This window comes from Sarcophilus harrisii, chromosome 1, assembly GCF_902635505.1.
Source record: "Sarcophilus harrisii chromosome 1, mSarHar1.11, whole genome shotgun sequence".
In the NCBI taxonomy this organism is placed as follows: domain Eukaryota; kingdom Metazoa; phylum Chordata; class Mammalia; order Dasyuromorphia; family Dasyuridae; genus Sarcophilus; species Sarcophilus harrisii.
Window position 1 is genome coordinate 235386492 of NC_045426.1, and position 20523 is coordinate 235407014.

Sequence of the window (20523 nt, forward strand, 5' to 3'; positions counted from 1 at the left end):
TTCTATGATTATTTTATAGATAAAGACACAGAGGTCAAGAGAGGTTATGTGCCTTGTCCAGATTTACACAGCCAATGAACAACAAATTGAATGCCTCTTATATGTGATAAAAGTATCACACAAATATTTGAAGACAGATAACATGACCACTCAAATCAGTGAGATTTGAACTCAGGTCTTCCTAAATCCAAATTCAACACTGTGTCCATTGTGCAACTTTTCTGCTTCCCCAAGAAAAAGAGATGGAAAAAATAAATTCCTTCCCAAGTAACTATAGAATGTATAAGATATTTGGGAGTTATATTTAAGGTGGATTTTGGCTTTGAAGTAGATTGTCATTTATAAGTTCAAAAACTATGTATATAGAACAGTATACCAATAGCAATCCACTGACTAAAAGCTCTTATAGGTTAAATGATTTGCTCAATGTTAGCTAAATTTTTGAGGTGGAATTTGAACTCAGGTTTTTGTGATTACAAATCCAGTATTCTAACCACTGTGCAACTTAGTTAGAACTCTTTCTAACACATAGCATGAGAAGGTATAGGTAGTTTACATTCTGTATTCTTGGAAAAGTATCCACATTAATTAGATCATAGATACAATGAAGTACTGAGAACTCACCCACATATAGAGCTTCAGTGTTTACAGTGAAGTTTCTTCATAACAACCTTTTGAGGTAAGTAATGGATTATTATCCCCATTTTACATAAAGAGAAACTTTATATAGAGATAAAGAGAAGTGACTTGTCCAAAGTCAGTAAGTTAATAAATGTCAGAGTTCAGATTTCATAAGAAGAGCTGGATGGGACTTCAGATAGCAACACAAACCTTTTTACCTTAAACATGGCCCTAAAGGGCCTTTCCAAGCCTTGTCACACAAAGTTCCACAAAAGGCCATCAGTCATCCAGCCTTCACTGTAAGTCCTCTAGTGAAGGGGATTCTCTTTGGACATCTCCAAATATTAGAAAGTTCCTTTTATAGTAAGTCTAAATCTTTTTCTCTGCGACTCCTCCTCATTTAGAAAGCAGATCACATAGATCTATCTGTCTTCTAAGGACAAATAGAACCAATTGAATGCCTCTTGTACTTGATAAAAGTATCACACAAATATTTGAACATAGATAATGATGACTACTCCTCCCAACTCTTCTCCCCAACTCTCTACTCTTTTCTCCAAGCAACCTATTTGTGGCTCTCTCTGTCATTCCTAATTTGGTGTGTTCTTAAGGTTTTTCATCTTATTATTTGCCTTATTATCGATGCCCTCTAAGTTTTCTTGACTCTAATTCTAGTGCTATTTTTATTGCATCAAGCAAACTAATATATTTTGTAATGTGCCTATGTAATAATACCTTGCTTTTTAGGTTTCAAAGAACTTTAACATACATTATGGTTCTCATGACACCCATTAGTTGACAACTCATATAGATCTAAATACTTCATTAAGATTAGAATTCCTTCTAAGTTCCCAGTTAGGATGTTAGGATTCCCTTCCAGATACATCTCCACACTTTTTTTTTTTCAGCTTTAAGTTAAACCTATCATTTGATTATAAATACAAAGCTGGGAAGGACCTTAGAGATCATCTGTTACAACTGCTTCATTTTATGGAATCCAGATGATATTATTTATTTCCTGAAGAACCTGTACATAGGTCAAGAAGTGTTAGAACCAAACATGGAACAACTGATTGGTTTAAAACTGGAAAAGGATAAAGCTATATATTGTTATCTTATTTACTTAACTTATATGCAGAGCACATCATGTGAAATGCCATGCTGAATGAATCAAAAGCCAAAATTAATGTTGCTGGGAGAAAATCAACAATTTCAGATATGCAGATGATACTGCTCTGATGGCAGAAAGTGAAGAGGAATTAAGAAGCCTTTTGATGAGGATGAATGAAGAGAATATAAAACCTGACTTTATGCTTAATATAAAAACAAAATTAAAATACAAACATTATTAAATCTAAATCTGTCTCTATATTTTCTCCCTATTTAGGAAGCAGATCCCATATATCCTAAGGTCAAACAGAACAAATTGAATGCCTTATTGAATGTGATAAAAGTATCACACAAATATTTGAAGACAGATAACATGACCACTCCTCCCATGCATTCTCCCCATCCCACCCCAATCCTCTTCTCCAAGCAACATATCTATGGTTCTCATAGTCATTCCTAGTTTGGTATGATTTTAGGATCTGACCTCAGACCTTAGCAACTGGTTCCATCACTTCCTGGCAAATTGAAGAAGTGATAGAAGTGGTGGCAGATTATATATTTTTGGGTTCAAAGATCACTTCAGGTAACAACAGCAGCCATGAAATTAAAAGACACTTGGTCCTTAAAAAGAAAGCTATGACATATCTGGACAGAAGCTAAATAGCATAGATATTACCTTGCCAACAAATGTCCATGAAGTTAAAGCACTGTTTTTTCCATAAACAATGTATGACTGTGAGAAATAGACTATAAAGAAAGCTTAGAGCCATAGACTCAATACTTTCAAATTGTGGTGCTAGAGAACTTTTGACAGTCCTTTAGACAACAAGGAGGTCAAATCAGTCAATACTTAAAAGAAATTAATTTAGGCTATTCATTGTAGGATCAAATACTAAAGCAGAAACTTAAATACTTTGGTCACATGGTGAAAAATAGAGACTCACTGGAAAAGACCCTCATGTTGGAAAAGATTGAAAGGAAAAAAAAAGGGATGGCAATGGATGAGATGGATAGATAGTACCAGGGAAACATTGAATATGAACTTGGACAAATTTTGAGAGATAGTGAGTGTAGAAGTGCTTGACATTCTATGGGATCATGAAGAGTCAGATAAGACTGAATAACTGAATAACAAATAACAAATGGCCCACAGTGGAGAAGTGACTTGCACAAGTAATAACAGTCCCAAATCAAGTCCAATCAATCATCAAATATCCTACTATGTCACTAAATAAATACATTGGGTTTCATAGGAGATTCACAGAAGAATAGCAATTCATATATTGAAAGAGCTTATAACCTATTTGGCATTACATATTAATATATAAAGATAACATAATACATATGTATATGTTATATATAATCTAAACTATATAATCTCTAAGGCATTAGGTCATGAAAAGTTAATAATAACAATACTTTGCATATATAATTCATTGTAGTTTAAAAATACTTTCTTTACAGCACTCTTTTTATGAGTTAGTACAAGCATTATCACAGTTTTACAAAGAAACCAAGGCTCATCTTTCTTCATGGTCAAATAGTCAGTAAGTATTAGAATCCAAATTCATAAGATAATAGAATTTAGAGGTAGGACAGACCTCTTTTTCAACCCCAATATTTTATAGATGAGGAAACTGAGGGCCGGGGAGGTTAATTGCCTTTCCCAAAGTTATAGGAGTTAGCGACAGAATGGATATTGAACTTAGGTACTGGGTATTGAAGTCTTTGTCTTGAGAATTAAATAGCCATAAAGACAATAATCCGAAGGAGGTCATAAGGCAAAAGATGATAGGAGCCAAAAAGATTAAGCTCTAATGGTGGCATCAGTCAGCTAGTTGTGGAGATTCGGGGGACAGCAAGACATTTCATGAATGTCTTTAGAATTATATATTAGAAGTAGCTAAAATTCGTTTCACATATAAGCTTGTCCTGCATCTCTCAGAATATTTAGTAACAGCTGTCACTGAGAATGCATTAATCTTAGCACTTTAAGAAATGGCATTATCAACAGGTTTTTGTACTACCAAAGATTGATTCACTAGGGCCTAAAGGGGCTGGACTAGTTGCCTTTTCCCACTAAGATATCTCCAGAACTAGTCTTATATGTGAACTGGGTTCCCTCTGGGAGATCCTGACTTCCACAGAGATGGGCTACTATCTTTCTAGAATTCTCTGGCTTCTTTCACCTTGGAGAGAATTACTTAAAGTTTTGGTGTATCTCATGCATAAGGTGTACCCCAAAGGGGTAAAATGGTGCTTGTGACAATGTAATTGAGATATAGGATAGCTATTTATTTCCTACATATATTTAAAAAAATGCTGAAAACACAAAAGCCTCCTGTAAGTTACTCTCGTGGAGAATAATGATTAAACATGAAATCATTAGTGAAATTTCTGAACAGGTATTTTACTTTCACCTTAAATCTGCACTATTAAATACTTCCCTTCTAAGTCCCTGATTGTTGATAAGCCATGGCAGGGCTTGAGATAACTGTTCTACTTATGGTCATCTCCTCCAAGTAGCAGCTACAGAAAGCACCTTCTCTAATGCAGCTGGCACCCAGAGCATCTATTCAATTAGGCAGAATATTCTCTAGTTGTTATATATGATCATCTAGGGTGGGGAAGAAAAGAAGAAATCTCCTTATTTCCATTTCACAGGAAGTCCCAGAGAGTGAACTACATAACATATTCTGGATGGAAGAAAAGGGGAGAGAAATAGAATATGTATATTTTTTTTCCTTTAAGTGCATTGAGTGGATAGCTTTTCCTTCTCAATGGTCAATAAAGAAATTACATTGTCACTTTAAAGTTTCAAGTTCTTTAACACTGAGCCAAATACCACATAGCCCACCAGAAGTGACCCAGTATTCCACAGATAAAGGGTCTTACCTGGCTGCCTCCATTATATCTTTATTGTACAATTTTCAATGATTCCAACTTCAGTAAGTAGTGAGGTGCAATTGAATTGAATTGAAAAGTAGCCATTGTTCCTGGCAGCAATGTAGGCATTTAAAGGATGCTTTATTTTCCATGTTTAGTGATTCTAGCTAGAGAGAATGAGACCAAATACCTTGTGGACTAAAGATTCAGGATGTGTGTGGGTCCCTTTCTCCCTGGGCTTGCATATCTGGGTACTCTAAGCACCCATCACAGAAGCTAAGTCATGACCAGAAAATTGCTTTCACAAAGGAAGCCATTTTGAGAGGATAAGCTTGAACAGGTTATAGTGTTTCCCAGCTGCCTCTCTTACCCACGCTTCAAAAGCCTAATGAGCATCTTAGCTGGAGGGGATCCCCTGGAAGCCACCTGCGCTCTTATTCCAAGATTAATGGAATCAACTGATGCAGCAAAAATGCCACGACAGAACCTTATGCTTTCAATCGACATGGTGTCATTTAGCTAAAGAAAATCGTAAACAAAAAAGAAGAAAGAAGAAAACTCTGGTGGTATAATCCTTTTTTTGCTGTCATAAAAGAGAGGAAAGGGGGTCTTTATCCTCACTTTTTAATAGGCTCAAGTGGGACTAAGCCTTTGGTTTTCTTATTCAGGATTTTATTGTTTGTAGTTTTAATCATTAATGTTTTGTAGAATATTGAAGCTGTTGTCCAGCTCCTCTTTCAGTGCCTTTTATGGGATAAGGGATTGGTAGATTTCTGTTGATGACCTGAATTTCTAGTGGTTCGTCTTCACTCAATAACAATATCTCTGGGACCTCAGAACACTTAAAAATCTGTCTCACACAGTTATTGTGAGGGAAATGCTTTGAACTATAATACTATTATAATTACAGTGAGAATTAAGAATTATCTCAACTAATAAGCATATAATATCTATAATATTTATAATAGCATTTTTTGAGTTATATATCAAGAAAATTTTTAATATTTTTCACAAGATTTTAAGTTCCCAATTTTTCTCATCTCCTTTTTCTTCTCTCCTCTTCCTAAAAGAGTAGACAATTTGATATAGGATATACATGTGCTGTCATATAAAACATATTTCCATATTAGTCACAGTTGTAAAAGAAGAAACAGATTAAGAGCAAAAAAAAATTTTTTTTTAGTATTCCTTTTTACAAATTTTTAATTCCAATTTTTTTCACCCCTTTCTCCCCTTCCTTCTTCCTAAAAAGGTAGACAATTTGATATAGAATTTGCTGTTATATAAAACATATTTCCATATTAGTCACAACTGTAAAAGAAAAAGAAATCAAAAGCAAAAAAAAAAAAAAAAAAAGTGGAAAAAAAAAAAGCTTTGATCTTTATTCAGAGTCCATCAATCTTTTTATTTGGATGCCGATAGCATTTTCCTTCATGAATCCTTTGCATTTGTCTTGGGTCACTGTAGTGCTGAGAAGAACTGAGTCATTTATAATTGATCATCACACAATATTGCTGATACCGTATAAAATGTTTTCCTGGTTCTGCTCATTTCATTTTCCATCAGTTCATGCAGTTCAGATTTCCTGAAATCTGCCTTTTCATCATTTTTTTTTTTTTGTTACACAACCACTAATTTTTTAAAGCTTAATTTGTTCAGCCATTTCCCAACTGATAGGCATCCCTTTAATTCTCAATATTTCACCATCATGAAAAAGACTGCTAGAAATGTTTTTGTACATGTAGGTCCATGTCCCTTCTTTATGATCTCTTTGGGATACAGACTTAGTAGTGACATTGCTGCATCCAAGAATATGTAAAGTTTTGTTTCCCATTGGGCATAGTTTCAAATTATTTTCCAGAATGACTGAATTAGTTCACACCTCCACCAAGAATGCATTACTATTCCAATTTCCCCATCTCCTCTCCAATATTTATCACATTCCTTTTCTGTCATATTAGCCAAACTGATAGCTGTGCAGTAGTACTTCAAAGTTGTTTTTAATTTGTATTTCTCTATTCAAAAATAATTTAGAGAACTTTTCATATGGATATAGATGCTTTGGTTTCTTTATCTAAAAACTGCCTGTTCAAATCATTTATTCATTTATCATTTGGATAACAGCTTATATTCTTATAAATTGGACTCATTTCTCTATATATTTGAGAAATAAGATCTTTATTAGAGACACTTGCTATAAAGATTGTTTCCCAACTCTCTGCTTTTCTTCCAATCTTTGTTGCATTGGTTTTGTTTGTATAAAATCTTTCTGATTTAATATAATCAAAATTATTTATTTTGCACTTCTTTATGTTTTTTATTTCATGTTTCACCATAAATTCTTTCCTTCTCCATAGATCTGACAGGTAGACTATTCCTGCTCTCCTAATTTGTTTATGGTATCACCATTTATGTCTAAATCATGTACTTATTTTGACTTTATTTTAGTATATGGTATGGATATTGATCTATGCAAACTTTATGCCATATTATTTTCCATTTTCCCAATGGTTTTGGTCAAATAGTGAATTTTTAATCTAGAAGCTTGAATCTTTGGGTTTATCAAACAGTAGATCACTACAGTAATTTAGTTAAAATAGTAGTTATTTTATTACTATGTCATATATCAACTTATTTCACTGATCTACTATGCTGTTTCTTAATTAATACCAAATAATTTTGAAGATTACTCCTTTATAATATAGATTTATATTTGGTATGGCTAAGCCACCTTCCTTTGCATTTTTTTTCACAAATCTCTTTGATATTCTTAACTTTTTATTTTTCCAGATGAATTTTATTATTTTTTCTAGCCCTATAAACAATTTTTTGGATAATTTGATTGATATTGCACTGAATAAAAAATCAATTTAGGTAGAATTGTCATTTTTTATTGTACTAGCTTGGCCTACCCATGAACAATTGATATTTCTCTAATTGTTTAAATGTGTGGAAAGTGTTTTGGAATAATTTTCATATAGTTCTTAGGTTTTCTTGGCTGGGAGATTACCAAATATTTTATATTTTTAAAGTTATCTTAAATGGAATTTCTCATTCTATCTATTGTTGCTGGGTTTTATTGGTGATATATAAAAATGCTGATGATTTAATGGGTTTGTTTTATATCCTGTAACTTTGCCAAAGTTGTTAATTATTTCAAGTAATTTTTTTAGTTAATTCTCTAGGATTCTCTAAGTATACTATCAAATCATTAGCAAAGAGTGATAGTTTTGTTTCCTCATTGCTTATTCGAATTCCTTCAATTTCTTTTCATTCTCTTATTGCTAACATTAACATTTATAATACAATATTGAATAATAGGGGTGACAATGGGGAATATTTGTTTCATCTTTGATCTTATTGGAAAAGCTTCTAGCTTATCCCCATATAGATATTGTTTGCTGATGATTTTAGATAGATGATGCTTATCATTTTAAGGAAAACAATATTCCTTGGAGTTTTCATTTTGGGGTTTCTTTCAGGAGGTTATTGGTGTATTATTTTAATGAAAAATTTACCCTCTGATTCTAGGATATCAAGGCAATTTTCCTTGATAATTTCTTGAAAGATGTGGTCCAGGCCATTTTTTTGATCATGGTTTTCAGGTAGTCCAATAATTGTCTTTCCTGGATCTATTATCTAGGTCAGTTGTTTTTCCAATGATATATTTTACATATTCTTCTTTTTTCATTCTTTTGATTTTTTTGAATTGATTCTCAATGTATCATTGAGTCATTAGTTTCTACTTGGTCAAATCTACTTTTCAAGGACTTATTTTCTTCAGTTATCTTTTGTACTTCCTTTTTCATTTAGGCCAATTCTACTTTTAAAGGAGCTGTTTTCTTTAGTGGATTTTTTTTTTTTTTTTTTTTTTACAGTTTGGCCAGTTGTAGTTTTTTAAAGAATTATTTTCTTCAGTAATTTTTTTTATTCTTCCCTTTCCAAACTATTGACTCTTTCTTGCATAGCTTTCATTTCCTTCACCAATTTTTTTTCCTACCTCTCTTATTTGAGTTATAAAATCTTTTATGACCCTTCTTTAAGAAGGATTTTTCGGCTTGAGACACACTTATATTCTCTTTTGAGATTTTACATGTAGCTATTTTGATATTGTTATCTTCTGAGTTTGTGTTTTGATCTTCCCTGTTACCATAGTAGCTTTCAATCACCAGGCCTCTTTTTTTGTTTCTTGCTCATTTTTTAAAGCAGGCTTTCATGCCTTTTAAAGTTGAACTCTGCTCCTGGGGCACAGGGAATACTGTCCAAAGCTTCTTGTGCTGGGGGTCTGGATCCTGGTCACTGAGCTGGAGCCTCAGGTGCTGGCTGCCTGCTCATTGCATTAGGATGATTTGAGTCTTGAGTGTTGTTGACTGGATATTGGGCCTAGAAATTTGCCTTTTGCATTGGTGCTGGAGGCCTCAAAATTTGTCTTACAACTTGCCACTGGTGTGTTGAGCTTCAACTGATCAGGATTGAGGCAAACTACTCTATTATCTTTGCCAAGGGTCATGAAGAGTTGGAAAGGACTGGAATGACTCAATAACCATAAATGTGTTAGGCACTATGCTACATTAACTTTGCTAAATTAACAATGACTATTCATTTCACTGGAACAACAAATACTGAAGTTGAAGTTTAAATACTTTGAACATATAATGAGAAGACTGGAGTCATTGCAAAAGGCTCTTGTGTTGGTAAAAATTGAAAGTAAAGGAGAAGGCAAAAAATGAGATGGATAGACAAAATCATGAAAGCAAGAAAGATAAGCTTGTACAGTCTTCAAGAGATAGTTGGGGACAGAAGAGCCTAGCATCCTTTGGACCATGGGATCACAAAGAGTTGGATATGGACCAGTAATTACAATAAGAACTATGCTAATATGCTGAGAGTGCAAAGATGTATATGAAAGAGTCCTTCACTCAAGAAACTTATATTCTACCAAGAGAGACAATATGTACACATGAAAGTATATTCTTATTAATATCAATATTAAATTAACTAATAATTAATAATAAATTAATATTAAAATATTAGTTGTCAAGGTTACAGGGTGATGATGAGGTTTACAGTGTTGTTTGAAAATGAAAAAAAAAAAAGAAAATTCAAGAGGGGCAGGAATTTTTCAAGACCACACCTTTTTCTTTACTAAGAGGTCTATAGCTCATGACTTCTCTTTGATCAGCAGTCTACTTATATCTTTCCTTGCTTTGGTGATTGGAGTTTTTTTTTTTTTTTTTTTTTTTTTTGAGAAAATTGAACTTGAAAAGCTACATATGGCTCTATTTGCAAAAAAATATTTTTAGCTGTGGGGCGAATTAGTCCTGGTTCATGTGGGTTGTTTTTATATTACTTTAGGAGCTTATAAAAACTATTAATAATCACTACAAACTCTTGTCACATTAATAGGAACTTTCAGCTAGGGAGTAACAGTGACATTTTGCATGGATATTTATACATATACATATATTTATACGCACACACTCTCTCTCACACACACACATATAAATACACTCATATAATGAGGTTTGGTGGTGGGGGAAGAGAGGATAGTCACTAGCATCTGTGAAAGATCAGGAAATAACTCAAGTAGAACAATGATTCTCAAATTTTTTTGTCTGTGTATTAATATGGCACAGTATAATTCTTTGGTAAATTCCTCCTAGAACCTCCATTTTCAGAAGGCTCAAGCCAACCTTCCTTTATACCACTTCTCCCCATTTCCCATTTCCTTTGTGGATTTTAAAATTAGGGCTCTGTTTTCCCTCATTTCAGTTCCCTATCCCCACTTTTTAGCTCTCTTTTATAAATTATTTCCCCCCCATTAAAATGTAAACTATTTGAAGTCAGAAACTGTCTTTCTTTTTAATTGTATTTGTGTCCTTGGAGCTTGGAACAGTTCTTGGAAGATAGTATGTGCTTAAATCAAGATTTGGTTGACTGGAAAGATGGCAGTGCCCTTGAGAGAAATAGCAAAGTTAGGATAGGGGCAGGTTTTAGAGAGATCATATTGGAAAAGTACTTAAAAGTGTCATCTCTCAAACTATTAAAAAAAAGTCAGGACAAAATCCCAGCTCAAAAATCCACAAGTGCAACTTTTACCATTAGTCTAGTCTTGCTATAAAATGGATACTGCCTCCCGAACAGTTTATTTCTCTTATACAACATTTTCTTCTATTTCTCTTTGTTAACTGAACACGATGTTACCTTTTTAGCTTTTTAAAACCCTATTGGAGCACAGTTTTCTTTTGGGGCCTTTCCTAGATGTCTGTTTCAAAAATGAACCAAAAGTCTTCTGTCATAAACTTATATTATTAAATTAAGTTGGACTTTTCCTCTACTGTTTAGGAATGCACAATGCTAAGACCAAACCTGGAAGTCCTCAAACATCCTCAATATTTCTGTTGCATGCTTCTTGAAATCAGACACTTAAGACAAAGCCTGTTATTTCAGCACTAGAACTGAAGCTTCACTTCAGAATTACTGTAAAGTAAATATGATTGAACCCTTATTATCTGAGCATCAGTTTTTTAGATGAAAATGAAGAACATGATGTATAATGTACTTGAAGAATGAAGAAAAAGAGGTACCAATGGTGGGGTGCAGAGAGAAACTGAGGATAAACGACCTATTTCACAACTTTTTGTCCATGGCTTGAACTTGTTTCTGAATTTAATTCGCAAGCATGAAAGTCTTTATTATGTGGTTAGAGGCTATGACTTTACAAGGGCAAACCAGGAGAGAAAATCTACATGGATCAACTACTGCTGAAAAAAAAAAAATGTGCATGTACTAATTTTTTTTAGAATTATAGCATCCTAGGGGAACATGAAAAAGAAATGCAGAGGCTGAGAAGTCATGGGATTGTGCTCTGTGGGACTGAGGGAAGTATTTGAATTGATGAGAACATGGATATTCTGAGGCAGACTAATCATTCATTTATTCATTCACCATAATTTATTCATTAATTGGTACCTATAATGCACAAGGCACAGGGAAAAACAATGGAGATAAAAGGAATGACACAACTTTCCTTGTACTCAGAGAACTTACAGTTTTGTGGGGAAGGTGAGACATGTCAATAAATATATATAAAACTAGGTAGAACATGGAAGTGTAACCAGAAAGATCTGGCTCATTTTAGCTATAGGAAGCAGAGATCACTTCATGAAAAAGGCAGTCCTTGTCTTGAATCGTGGAAGAAGGGAAAGAGTTGAATTTTCAAAATTAGGGGCAAAGGGGTATTCTAAATAGAAGTAACACTGTCACTAAAAGCATAGAGATAGAAAAATACAGAACACATTTAGGGAATGGTAAATAATCAAATTTGACCAGAGGGTAGTTAATAATGACAATAGCTAACATTTATATATTTTAATGTTTTCAAAGAGTTTTACTAATATCTTTTTATCACAATAATGCTATGAGATAATTTTTTTATTATCTTCATTTTATAGATGAATAATTTGAGTCAGAGATTAAATGATGCACAGGGTGATATACCTAGTAAGTATATGAGGTGGGATTTGAACTAAGGTTTTCTTTACTCCAGATTGAGCACTTAGTTCGCTATTCTGGAAGTGTCATTGAAGAGCCTATAATAGATCAGGATCTAAAAATCATAGTTTTAAAAATATGAGTTGATTCTTTTTCAAACAACTTAATCTCTTATTTCCTGAATCTGTTCCAATCCTACAGCCTACTCAGTTATATATTGGTTACATTGATGAACTTACTTTCACCCATTAAGTGTTTCACTTCTAGATCAAGAACTCTCAATTACCATAATCCAATTATAACCTCATATTATTTTATCTCTCTATATACCTTGTTCTTCCTAAATCTATTCTTTTGCCATACCATAAACTCTAATCTCTATATGCCTCAGTGTTTTCCCAGTAGTTCTTCTTTGAAACTTATAAAAATCTAACTACTGAACAATGAAGTTAACAACATGAATAGAATTTTAGAAAACTTAGACATGAGAGTTTTGTCATACTTACTGAATTGGATTAGAAAGTAATGTATTTATTTCTTAACAGTACATTCTATTTTTATAAAAATCAACCATGTGCTAAGACATTAAATCTGATAAACAATTTCAGAAAAGGAGAGATATTTAATACAACCATTATGGATCATAATGCAATAAACATTATATTCAGTAAAATCATTTGGAGAAAAGAATAAAAATAATTTAATTCTAAAGAATTGATGGGTTAAGTAACAAATCAAAGAAACAATAAATAGTTTCATAAAAGAAAAAGACAACTATTCAGAAAACATACTATAGGTATTGGGATGCAACAGTCTTTAAGAGAAAAGTTTTGTCTTCAAAGGCATCAACAAAGAAGAGAAACTACAGATTAATGATTTGGTTATCCAAATAAAATACATGGAAAAGGAACAAAGTAAAAACTAAATGAAAATGAAAATTCTGAAAATCAAAGAAGAGATAAATTAAAATGCCATAATGAGTTGATAAATAAGTCAAAAGATGAATGTCTTGTGTGTGTGTGTGTGTGTGTGTGTGTATTGTGAGTGGGGGAGAATGAGAGAGAATATTTAAGAAAATAATCTATTTATTAATCTGACAAAGAGATTGAATGAACTAATGTCTAACAACAACAAAAAAGGAAAAATCAAAAAGGATAAAGACAGAATAAAGAAAATAGCTTGAAAACATTTCATATGAAATGGATATTTCATACAAATACTCAGGTTATCAGCATAAGAAACAGGGAAATTAATTAACCCAATCTCAGAAAAAGAAATTAAATAAACTATAAATGAATTCTGAAAGGAAGAAAAAAGGACCAAATGAAATTACAAGTAAATTTCATGAAACATTCCAACAATAATGACATTCTATGAAACCACTTCTATGATGTAAATGCAGACTTGATATTTTAATGTGAGAATTATTTTAGAAAAAGAAAACTATAATCCAAAGTTACACACTCACATTTGCAAAGTGTTGAATAACATACAAAATATAAAACATATAAAAACGTAATCCACAATTATCAGATTATATTTATATGAGAAATGCAGAGTTTATTCAGGATTAGGAAAATATGTGTCAATAACAAAAATAGTAAATTCATATTATTACATCAATAGTTAAGGAAAAAGCTTTATTCAAAATCCCAAGCCTTTTATGTTAACAGATTAGAAAGCATAGGAATAAATAGACTTTTCTTTAATATAGTAAAGAATATCTCCCTCTAAAACCAGAATCTAGATCTTCTGTAATAAAGAGACCCTGGAGGTCTTTCCAAGTCAGGTCAGGAGTTAAGCAAGGTTATTCATTCTCAATGAATGAATTTTTTATTATTTGATATAGTTACAAAAATTCAACTGCAGAAATAAGACCAAAAAAAAAAATAATTGAGGGAATAAGCACAGGCAAAGAAGAAAAAAAAAGTATTACTTTTTCAAGTTTAGTTAGAGAACCTTAGAGATTTAAGTAACAATTAACAGAAATAATAATTTCAATAAATTCTTAGAATACAAAATAAACCCACAGAATCATTAGGTTTTTAGGATATTGCTAGTAAAACCCAGTAGAAAGACATAAAAAAGAAACTAAATTCCAAATACTCACAGATTGTAGAGTCTATCTGAGATAATATCAAGGAACACACAAGGAATATTTGAATACCATTATAGCATACTATTATTAAAATAAAGACAGAAATATGGAGAAGAATTAGTTGCTAGTAGTTTGCAAGCATTAAAATATAAAAATGTCAATATTATCTTATTTAATGTATAGATTCAATGCCATACCAGTTTAAATTATAAAAGGATTAATTTATAGGACTAAATAAAATTATTACAAAATTCATATGGAGGAATAAAAAGTCAAAAATCTCAAATAAAATAATGAAAAATAAGAAAACAAAAAATATGAAAATGATAAAAAGAGAAAATGGAAATAATGTAAGTTTTTAAAAAGGATAGATAACCATTAGTACCTAATATCAAAACTCTTTTACAAAGTAGTGATCATCAGAATTATTTTGTATGTTAAAAAATAGAAAAGTCAGTCAATCTATGCATTTTCACTATTTATCATGGCTTAAATTCTCTTTTCTTACCTCTATGTCCTTTCCTTCAAGTCTCAATAAAATCCCAGATTCTGCAAAAATCCTTTTCTTAATTTTGTGCCTTTCCCCGATCTTATCTTAAATTTATTTTGTATGGATTTTGTTTGTATACAGTTATTTTCTTGCTTCCTCCTCATTTACAGTATGAAAAGCTTGATGGCATAGCTTCTTTGTATCTACATTGATTAACATGGTTCCTGGAATATAGTAGGTAATTAAATAAGTGCTTAAATTTGCTTAATTTGATACAATCTTGATATTTATTTATTTATTTTATTTAATAGCCTTTTATTTACAGGTTATATGTATGGGTAACTTTACAGCATTGACAATTGCCAAACCTCTTGTTCCAATTTTTCTCCTCTTACCCCCCCACCCCTTCCCTCAAATGGCAGGATGACCACTAGATGATAAATATATTAAAATATAAATTAGATACACATTAAGTATACAAGACCAAACCGTTATTTTGCTGTACAAATAGAATCAGACTCTGAAATATTGTACAATTAGCTTGTGAAGGAAATCAAAAATGCAGGTGGGCAAAAATATAGGGATTGGGAATTCAATGTAATGGTTTTTAGTCATCTCCCAGAGTTCTTTCGCTGGGCATAGCTCGTTTCACTCAGCATCAGTTCATGTAAGCCTCTCCAGGCCTTTCTGAAATCATCCTGTTGGTCATTTCTAACAGAACAATAATATTCCATAATATTCATATCCCACAATTTATTCAGCCATTCTCCAACTGATGGGCATCCACTCAGTTTCCCTTTCCCTTCTTTATGATCTCTTTGGGATATAAGCCCAGTAGTAACACTGCTGGATCAAAGGGTATGCACAGTCTCTTTGGGATATAAGCCCAGTAGTAACACTGCTGGATCAAAGGGTATGCACAGTTTGATAACTTTTTGAGCATAGTTCCAAATTGCTCTCCAGAATGGTTGGATACATTCACAGTTCCACCAACAATGTATTAGTGTTCCTGTTTTCCCACATCCCCTCCAGCATTCCGCATTATCTTTCCCTGTCATTCTAGCCAATCTGACAGGTGTGTAGTGATATCTCAGAGTTGTCTTAATTTGCATTTCTCTAATTAATAATGACTTGGAGCATCTTTTCATATGGTTGGAAATAGTTTCAATTTCTTCATCTGAGAATTATCTGTTCATATCCTTTGACCATTTATCAATTGGAGAATGGCTTGATTTTTTATAAATTAGAGTCAATTCTCTATATATTTTGGAAATGAGGCCTTTATCAGAACCTTTGACTGTAAAAATGTTTTCCCAGTTTATTGCTTCCCTTCTAATCTTGTCTGCATTAGTTTTGTTTGTACAAAAACTTTTCAGTTTGATATAGTTGAAATTTTCTATTTTGTGATCAGTAATGATCTCTAGTTCTTCTTTGGTCATAAATTCCTTCCCCTTCCACAGGTCTGAGAGGTAAACTATCCTGTGTTCCTCTAATTTATTTATAATCTCATTCTTTATGCCTAGGTCATGAACCCATTTTGACCTTATCTTGGTGTATGGTATTAAGTGTGGATCAATGCCTAGTTTCTGCCATATTACAATCTTGATATTTAAATGAATCCAGTGGCGTAATATTTGATAAATCCAAGGACACTCACTCCTAGAGTAAGGACTCATTATTTTTCTTTCTTTTTTTTTTTTCTTTAATAGCCTTTTATTTACGGGTTATATGTATGGGTAACTTTACAGCATTAACAATTGCCAAACCTCTTATTCCAATTTTTCACCTCTTACCCCCCCACCCCCTCCCCCAGATGGCAGGATGACCAGTAGATGTTAAATATATTAAAATATAAATTAGATACACAATAAGTATACATGACCAGACCCTTATTTTGCTGTACAAAAAGAATCAGACTTTGAAATATAGTACAATTAGCTTGTGAAGGAAATCAAAAATGCAGGTGGGCATAAATATAGGGATTGGGAATTTAATGTAATGGTTTTTAGTCATCACCCAGAGTTCTTTCTCTGGGCGTAGCTGTTTCAGTTCATTATTGCTCCATTGGAAATGATTTGGTTGATCTCATTACTGAGGATGGCCAGGTCCATCAGAACTGGTCATCATATAGTATTGTTGTAGAACTCATTATTTTTCAAAATATTCTAGGAAAATTAGAAAATAGTTCATAAAAGATTAGGCTTAAATAAACATCTTAGACAACATATCATGATAAACTTTAAATGGATACATGTCTGATATAAAAGTTTCATAAACAATTTTGAGGATAATGGAAAGAAATACCTTTCATATTATGGAAATGGCAGGAGAAAATGACCAACACAAGGAGAGAGATGTTGTTAGAGATAAGATAGACAAATTTTATTAAATAAACTTGGAAAGTTTATTCACAAACAAAATAAAAGCAAATAAAATTATAAAGCAAACAGCTAGAAAAGCAGCAAATATTTTTTGTAAAGTTCTGATATATTCAAGATATATAAGGAATTAATTCAGATATGCAAGAAGAAGGGCCATTCCCCATCAAATAAATGACCAAAGGGCATGAACAAGAAATTTTCAAAAGAAGAAAGGGAAGTTACCAAAAAATGTATGAAAAATGCATGTGAAAAATATTTATAGTAACACTATATAATAGAAAAGAACTGGAAACAAAATGAATCCTTATCATTTAAGAGTGACTGAGTAAATTATGCATGTAAATATAAAGGAATATTATTGCCCTGTAAGAATTGATGAAAGGGAATTCAAAGAAACCTGGGAATTTTTGATGAGCTGTGCATAGTGAAGTAAATACAACTACAACTATTTGTACCCTAGTACTATAAAGATGAAAGATTTAAGAGCGTTAATCGAGACAATGACCTATCATAACTCCAAAAAACTGATGATGAACCATCATTCCCACATTTTTGTGGAGAGATGATGGGCTATAGGTTGGCCTATAGGTTATAAGGCTCCAAGTCATTATTAATTAGAGAAATGCAAATTAAGACAATTCTGAGATATCACTACACACCTGTCAGGCTCTGAATCTATAGCCCACCAGAGAAGAATGAGGCTGGACAAAGCCTAGCTAGATATTATGAGAGAAAGCAGGGTACTACCCTGATCCCTTATTGTGATGAGCTGATGAACATGGCTTTCCAAAAGAGATTGAAGTCAGCAAACTTCTACAGGACCAACCAAACTGTAAAGACTCCCATTATTTGTCCAGTGATAGACAATGTGTCTATCATCCAAAGTATATATATACATATATATATATATGTATATATATATATATATATACTTTGCCAACATAACATCATAACATCTATATGTTTTATTTGTCTATTCTTATTATTTGTAAAGTAAGGATTTTATTTTTTGTTGCAGGTGGGAGAATTTTGAGAAAGAATAGTGATAATGATGGTTATAAAAAGGAAAAGAAAGAAAAGTGTGTCAATGATACATTTAACCCATACACAGGATGTGCAGAAGGATATTAAGAGACACTGAATAAGCATAGTAATATATTGATAACGCCACATTAAATTTAACATATTTTTAAATAGCAAGCTAGATGTAATGAGTTTATGGTTTCACATGGTCTTTGAAATAGGGAAATATTCATGTGTCCTGATTATTCTCTAGTTCACCATAAACAATTAAAAACTCCACAACATAATAGAAATGCTTATTATTTGCTCAATTGTATTGAATATAATACTGTCAATTAAAAAAAAACCAAAAGCTAGATTTTTCTCATAATGACATTTCTTGTCTTTGGGATTAAAAAAAAGTTAAGTTTAGTTGGAATAAAATCTCTCAAGTGAAAATCTATCATTTGATTTCATTGAGATTTCAAGCTGTAGTGAGACCAGAACTAGAGGGAATTCCTTTTAAAACATATGAGCCACAATATACTGCGGAAATGCTGACTTCCAAAAGAGGTATGCTAGTGACTTGGGACCATGTATGACATATTGCCTTTTTTTCTTTATTTGCTTTAACTATTTATGTGTCTAAATGTCATGAACCAGAGAAGAATGAGGCTGGATAAAGCCTAGCTAGATATTATGAGAGAAAGCAGGGTACTACCCTGATCCCTTATTGTGATAAGCTGATGAACATGACTTTCCAAAAGAGATTGAAGTCAGAAAACTTCTACAGGACCAACCAAACTGTAAAGACTCCCATTATTTGTCCAGTGATAGACAATGTGTCTATCATCCAAAGTCTAGTCTAGTTAAGGTAGGAGAAACCTCATCTCTATAGGATTGGACACTCAAATGATCAATTCTCTTTGGTCCACAGCAAGTCATGAAAATTGTCTACTAAGATATGAAGGGGCTGTGATCTGCATTTGTAATGGGCTGAAGTTTGAGTTGATGCACTTAGGTCCCAAGTACATGAGGCTAAATAGTAATTGGGCTATACTCTATTAATATACATGATTGGATAAAGAATGGTCCCCGCCCACTCTCTGTGCAAGTCCTGATGTGTTGTATAGGAAATGACGAATTTGGTGGGTGGAGGCAGAGAGAGGAACAGGAAGAGAAGCTGGGAGAGACTGGGCCTGGATTCCATTCTCCTGGCTGCTGGTCGTGTGGCTGGTGATCTAGCTAGCTTCTTGACTCAGCTGCACATATTGCTATCGCTGATTCTCTTCTACCTCCGATCCTTCTTCACTGAGAATAAAGACTGACGATTTTCCCCTAACCTGAACTCCTGACTCCTGCTGATTTAAAAATACACGGTCTTCACATGCATTAATAGAAGGAAGACTTAATCTGAAAAAAATTTTTTTGACATATAAAAAAACGTTTCATGTTTTATAACAACGACTAAACTGTAAGCTCCATGAAGAAAGACCCTGTATTTTATTTAACCCTGCTACCACTCTTTAACACCTCATTTAGTGCCCTGGCTACAGAAGATACTCAATAAATGTCAGTTTAATGGAATTGAACTGGCAGGTATCTGGGAGGAGTATAGCAAAATGGTTGAGGGAAGAATGGGATTGCTTTAGGAGAAAGAGTTAAGACAAACTCATCCTCCAGACCATTAGCTGAGGTTAATATTATCTAAAGAATTAGATGAAAAATATTCTTTCTACAGTATCACTGAAATTGAACACATCAATTTTTTTTATATCTAGAATCAGTTCTCCCCCCAATATTATTTCAGTCTTTTCAGATAATAGTTTAGCTCTATTTATAAAACTTTAAACTTCCTCTATGAACCTATAATTAGATTCTTTCCTTTGATTCTCTATGATTCCTATGGTTTTCAACATATCCCCAGCTTAGGAAAAAACAAAAACAAAAATACTATTTACAGGGTTTATTTTGCTTTGTTTAGTAAGTGAATCAGGCTTTGAGTCCCAAAGGATTTAATAAAATCCCCTCCAATGCTCAGACTTTAAAACTTGGCACAGCCTGGCATGTGGAAGTGTGGCTCAGTGAATAGACAGGAAATTTCTGGATTATATCATTTCTGATAAATTGCTTCTCCTCTCTGGGACTTGATTTTCTATTAAAAAACAACAGCACAAAGGATGATAAACCAGAAACTCTCACTCTAAATATGAGAAATAATGAAAATAATTATTGGAATGTACTTTTACAGAGTATGTGATTAATAATAATCTACTTAATCTTGCTCTAGTAAGTGAGTCCCCTTGCTGCTCAATCAGTGTCAGTAATATTGAATAATAGCAGCATATTACTCACTAGCAGCATTATTAAATAAGAATGATTTACAGTAGGCAATGAGTCCTGTTCCCTGTCATCATGATAGTCTTTGTGTGGAGGACATA